Here is a 5464-nt window from a genome sequence, read left to right on the forward strand (position 1 = left end):
TACCAGCTTGTCTGTGCTATTGAGTCACACGCTCCTGAGCAAATAAAGCCCAGCTTAGAATAATCTGGTTTATACCTCTTGTAACTATATCAAAGCATGCTGTTAAATTGCTTTCTATCTAATGTATGTATAGACTTCCTGGACGTGGTCCCTTGGCTGGGATAAAAATGAATACAGCCTCTGACTGTATTTGGCTGCTTGTAGCAGCCAAAGATCTGGCCTTGTCATTACAGGCTTCAAACTAACAATTCTGGGCTTGCAAATACATCAGCAAAGGCGCCGTGTTTGCATGGGCAAACATTGCCTCCCCCTTAGTTATCACCAGCTTCAGCCAAGTGGATTAAAGAGCAGAGGGCTCCAATTGCCCTGAAACAGGGAGAGAACTCCCGATGGCCTCCTAGACCTGGTTGCTCCAACCTGGCCTTGAACACTGCCAGGGATGGAGCAGCCACAATGAGAGGGAGAAATTTCCACCTCCAGAGGGGAATTTGAAGCAAGTGTTTTTCTTGCAAGACCTATTTGTGCTTGAAATGCTCAGACTCCTCTTTCCCAGCCACCATAATCAGTGTAAAGAAGCGCACCGAGGGTACAAGTCCCTGCTCTGTGCAAAGCCTTGCTCACAGGAGATCTATGTGACACAGTAGAAAAATGACCTCTCCATCTCCTCCCTCTGAACTGCGTTTCCTTGCAGTGCAAGGAGTTGTTGTGTATTGAGCCATTGGCTGTGCACTGACACATGATGGGCAGTATCGCAGCAGTAGCTTGCTCCAGGACTTTACAGGGTTCCCTTGAGCAAAAAGGCCATCAGCTGGCTCCCATCTCAGCCACGTTACAGCATCACCTTCTCTCTGTATAACCCTGCACGCAGCTGTACAGGCTGGGCAGATAGAGATGACCAGTTGCAACCAGTGGTTTTGGGCAGCAAGGAGAAAGGCTGTGGGTTTCTGCTGTGCCTGTGCAAGAAATAGCACAGCATGAAGCAAACAGGGACCACAGGACTGAGGCTTGTGTTCCTAGTGGGAGGCTCCACAGGTTTGCTGCTCTTGTGGTCAGAAGGAACTGCAGTTCCCAACGCAATGCTAAGACCAAGAGCAATCGGCTTCCCAGTTTGCATCTGTAAATCACATCCCTTCTTCATGTGAGCCCCTAAATCAGACACCAGCAGCGAACAAGCTCCCAGCTGGTAGCTGTATATAAACTAATGGAACATAAATGTCTGGTCCAAAAGGCAGACACGGTCCCTAGCTGCCACCACTGAATAAAGAGCTTGATGGGAGTTTCCATCATACCAACAGCATTCCAGTAGATGCAAGTCTTGCGGGCAGAGGGTAACCCACGGAGCCTGTGATTTGGTTTGCTCCCAGCACCACTGATGCTTTTAAAAGGAAACAGCTGCTGCTTTTCCCTTCTTTTCCAATTGTGGCAGCAAGGAAGTTAAAGGACCGAGCTCTTGAAATCCGTTCTGACAGAGGCGAGCGTTTCACAAGGAGCAAGAGCCCAGTTTTTGGTTTCTGGGTATCAGGGACATTTCCCAAGCGATCAGGAGGCAATTGCAAAAGGATCTTTGAGAAGGGATTAGGGTTTTGTTATGGGACAGAATGGTCAGCAAGCTATGGAATTCGCCAGGTTACAGTATTAACTACTCAGGACCAGATGCTATTTGCACTCTTCTAACCCTTAGTACTTTCTTACTGACAAGCTGTGTGAGCCTGCTTAACTTCAGGCAACACGCACTGTCAAACCCACCAAATCAGTGGGATTCCCAAGGGTGTGCAGTGGCCTTAGGATCAGCTGCTTATTCCCTACCCTGTCCCCCTGAGACCAAGGAGATTTCTCAAGCCATCAGCGCTCCTTTTTATGAACAAGTGGCAAAATGCAGCCATAGATTTAAAAGATCCATCAAGTGTCTTCTTTTGAGTACTTTTAATTTTCCAGAGGTATTTAAAGTGAATTCTAACCCTTTGTCCAATCTGTTTCTCTTATATACTGAGCCTGCAAATGCTTACTCCAGCACTTAATGATGAAAAGTCCACCCCAGCGTGATTCTCTGCTGCTTTGAACTATGGCTGTTGTCTCTCAGTGCAAAGCGGGCATAAACGCTAGTGTTTTGGTGAAATAATGTTTGAAAACCCACATTCTGCAGGTTTAAAGGACTACAGGAGAGAGTGGAAAATCAATGCACTGCTTGAGAGAGCAAGTAATCCAGCTTGGTGCTACGAGCAGAACTGACCTTTCCTGGTTAAGCCAAAAATGGGATAGACCCAGGCACTCTGCTTGTCTTGCAGGCCCAGCAAGCTGCTCTAGTGGAAGGTGTCCCTGCCCATGGCAGGGGATTGGAACTGGATGAGCTTTAAGGTCCCTTCCAACCCAAACCATTCCGTGACCTCTGTGCGTATGTTTGCAGCTGCTGGTCCCTGAAGAAAGCCTGTGCTCCATCAATGTAACTCCCTACATGTCTGCTGGAGCCCTTGCTAGCTTGGTGACACTGGGGGCTTTGGCAGCAAAGGCATCATGCACTGGTGCCTGGCCACCCGCAGATGGAGGTCTCACCAGTATGAGTCCAGGGTAAACCAATTCCTGTGGCATTCAGGCTCCAGAATTAAATCACTGGGTGCAAAATGAAGATATCCCCTCTAAAGGCTCCTTTCCATAGTAGCTGGAAAACCGGGACTTGTGGGGGAGTACAAAAGATTCCCATTTCCAGCTGAAACGACCTGCTGTTTAATTTCCATTCAGTGTGGTCATCAGACCAAAGCTTGGGGTTAATCTCACTCAGTGGCACCAAGGTCCTGGGAAACTGAAGGCATTTGGGAGAAACCTGCTGAGAAGACAGTAAGGAGCACCACTAATGAGCAGGGAGGGAATCAGGCGCGAGCTGCATCAAAGGCACAGCATCTTTCCACAGGCAAAAAGCACCCCCTCTTCGGCTACAAATCAGAAGCAGTTCCAGGCCTTGATAGTAACAATTTTCCTCCCTGCTTTGTCATTAATACCTTTTGACCATTACTTTTGGTTATTAATATTGCCTTTACAGTCATAAATAGCTCCAGACACAGTCTGAACCCCAGGGTTCAGGAACTGTGCAGACAGGGAGCAGGATGGCCCTTCCAGTGGGTGCCTGGGGAGGGAGAGAGTGGCTTCTCCAATGCACACTGAATCTTATGATTCCCTTAGAATTAGGCTTGGGATAACAGTTTGGGACTCTGAAAGCTTAAGTTTAAACCTGTTCTCACCTATGCTATCTTCTCTGTAAGCACCAGCCACTGTTGTCTGCTTTATGGGCTGGGGTTGCTCTTTCTTTATGGTGGGGCTGCAGGGGAAGAGGGATGGTATAAAACATCAGCATGTGGGACCAGGAGGGCTCTCAGACACATAGAAACAGGCAATAGCAAAGGTCTGACCTCTGGGCAGCTGGTGCCATTGCCATCACACAGCTCTTAGCATAATGTACCTCTTCCCCCTTGAGAATGTGTTTGTCCTTCTAAAAAATGTGTATTTGCAGCTGAGCCCACACAGGAATCCCATGAAATCTCCATGGTGCGCTACCCCTTCCACCCCCATGGATCTGAACAGCAGTTCACCTTGGATGGCTGGAAGACCAGCCTTGCATATCTGATGTGATCCCAGATGGCCCCAGCCCTGCCCTGCAGGTATGAAATACAGACAGCAGTCAGCAGGACTCAACAGGTCAGTGTCTGACTTCCAGCTGGGATGTTTTACTCTGTTTTCTTTAAAGGGATGTCTGACTACGGGTGAAGTTTGGTCACTTCCACTGCTTGTATTTCTTCAGCTGAACCCAGGGAAGCTGGGCTAAAGGGATGTCCTGGGTTCCCACTGCACAGACTGGATATGCCTCGTCTCTGAACCTCGCTCTGTTCCCTTGAGGTTAAAGGACAGCAGCACCAGATGTCCCTTTTGCTGTAGCGGACACAATGAGAACAGCTCTGATCTCTTCTAATGCTGCTGACAAAACCCTTCAGTCTTTATTCCCCTTTAAGGTTGCTGGAATCCTCTTCAGAAACAAACATAAAGGGAGGTCTCACTTTATAGTGGGTCCCATTAAGGGTAATGCCTGTAAGGAGATACCAAAAGGTAGTTGCACACACCAGTCCCTCCTCCCCACCCAGACTCAGCCCCTTGTCCCTGGGGTCTCTCAGCCCATCTCTCCATGTAAGGCAGATCCCAGCTCTTGGCACACTTGCCAAGGGGGGCAGAATTGCTGCATTACTTGCAGTAGAGAGCAACCTGCACATGCAGAGCCATTCCCAGACAGCAGCACTGTCTGTGGCAGAGGTTACAGTCCCTCCCTGTGGGTATCAGACAGTTGCAGGGCTCAGGAGCTGACGTTATCTTTTAACTGGTTACTGCAGACACTACTGTGCCCTTGCAAGGAGCTGTATCAAGGTCTCAGTGGTGGTCTCATTTACATTGCCCCTCTCTAGGCCATCCAACAGGGACGACTTTTCCTCTGGTCTAGTGGCAAGCGTCCCTGCCTGCGGATGGGGGTTTGAACTAGGCAAGCTTTAAGGCCCCTTCCAACCCAAACCACTCCGTGATGTTAAAGAGCTCTTTAATTTCATGCTCACAGCTCAACTTAGAGTTCAAGACACTGCTCAGGTTCTTATTTTGTTCCAGCTTCCTTCACTGCAATGAATTCCTCTTCCTGGTTTACTCTGCCTTAAACAAGGGCAGAATGAAGCCCACCATGGCCACACATCTGGAGTCTGTCATTCCTAGAGGCTCCTCGAGTTGTTCTCTCTTTCTAAAAGCTAAGTGTTCCAGGGATGAAGAGAGAAGCAGCAACTGATTGGTGTCAGTGGGATCCCAGCTCCCATCCTGGCTTCCTAATGTGCCAAGTGGCCTTTGAGTACATCTTGAGTGTATTCTACACAGGTGGGTCAACAGCATTGCTGCTATTTCAAAACTGGGGCAACAGAAGGCTGAGAGCTTGTTTTCCCTGCAATTACAGAGCCTGGAGGTTAGAGGACGTGGTGAGAGCGCTCTGTGCTCCTGCTTCCCAAAAACGTGGGTAGATTGGTAGAAAATTATTCTTCTTGTAACGTTGTATAATTAACCGTCAATATAACTTTATTGCTTGAGTCAGAAGTAGGCAGAAGGGTTTTTGCTTTCGGTTAAAGACTGCAGTGCCGGTGGGGGCAGCCCAGAACACAAAGAGGAGGTCTGTTGGTGTTATTTTAAGCCCACGAAACTTTGCGATGCTTGCGAAACGCTGAGAGAAGTCCCCAGGAAGCTCCCGCGCTCGCCAGCACATCCGTAACTCTCTCTTCTCCCGTTCTAACCCTACCACGGCCGTTCGGTGGGAAGCGCGGGCCCGGCACCGGGCAGGGAAACGCCGCCGGTCCCGCTCCCCATCCCCATCCCTGTCCTGCATGGGGCGAAGTTCCCGTTCCCGCGGCTGATCCGCGGCGCGCTCACTTCCTGCCGCGGCGGGGCGGAGCGCGGC

Source organism: Pezoporus flaviventris, unplaced genomic scaffold, assembly GCF_033815535.1.
Source record: "Pezoporus flaviventris isolate CSIRO_AGI_PZ_B2104156 unplaced genomic scaffold, CSIRO_AGI_Pfla_v1 ptg000021l, whole genome shotgun sequence".
Classification (NCBI taxonomy): Eukaryota; Metazoa; Chordata; class Aves; order Psittaciformes; family Psittacidae; genus Pezoporus; species Pezoporus flaviventris.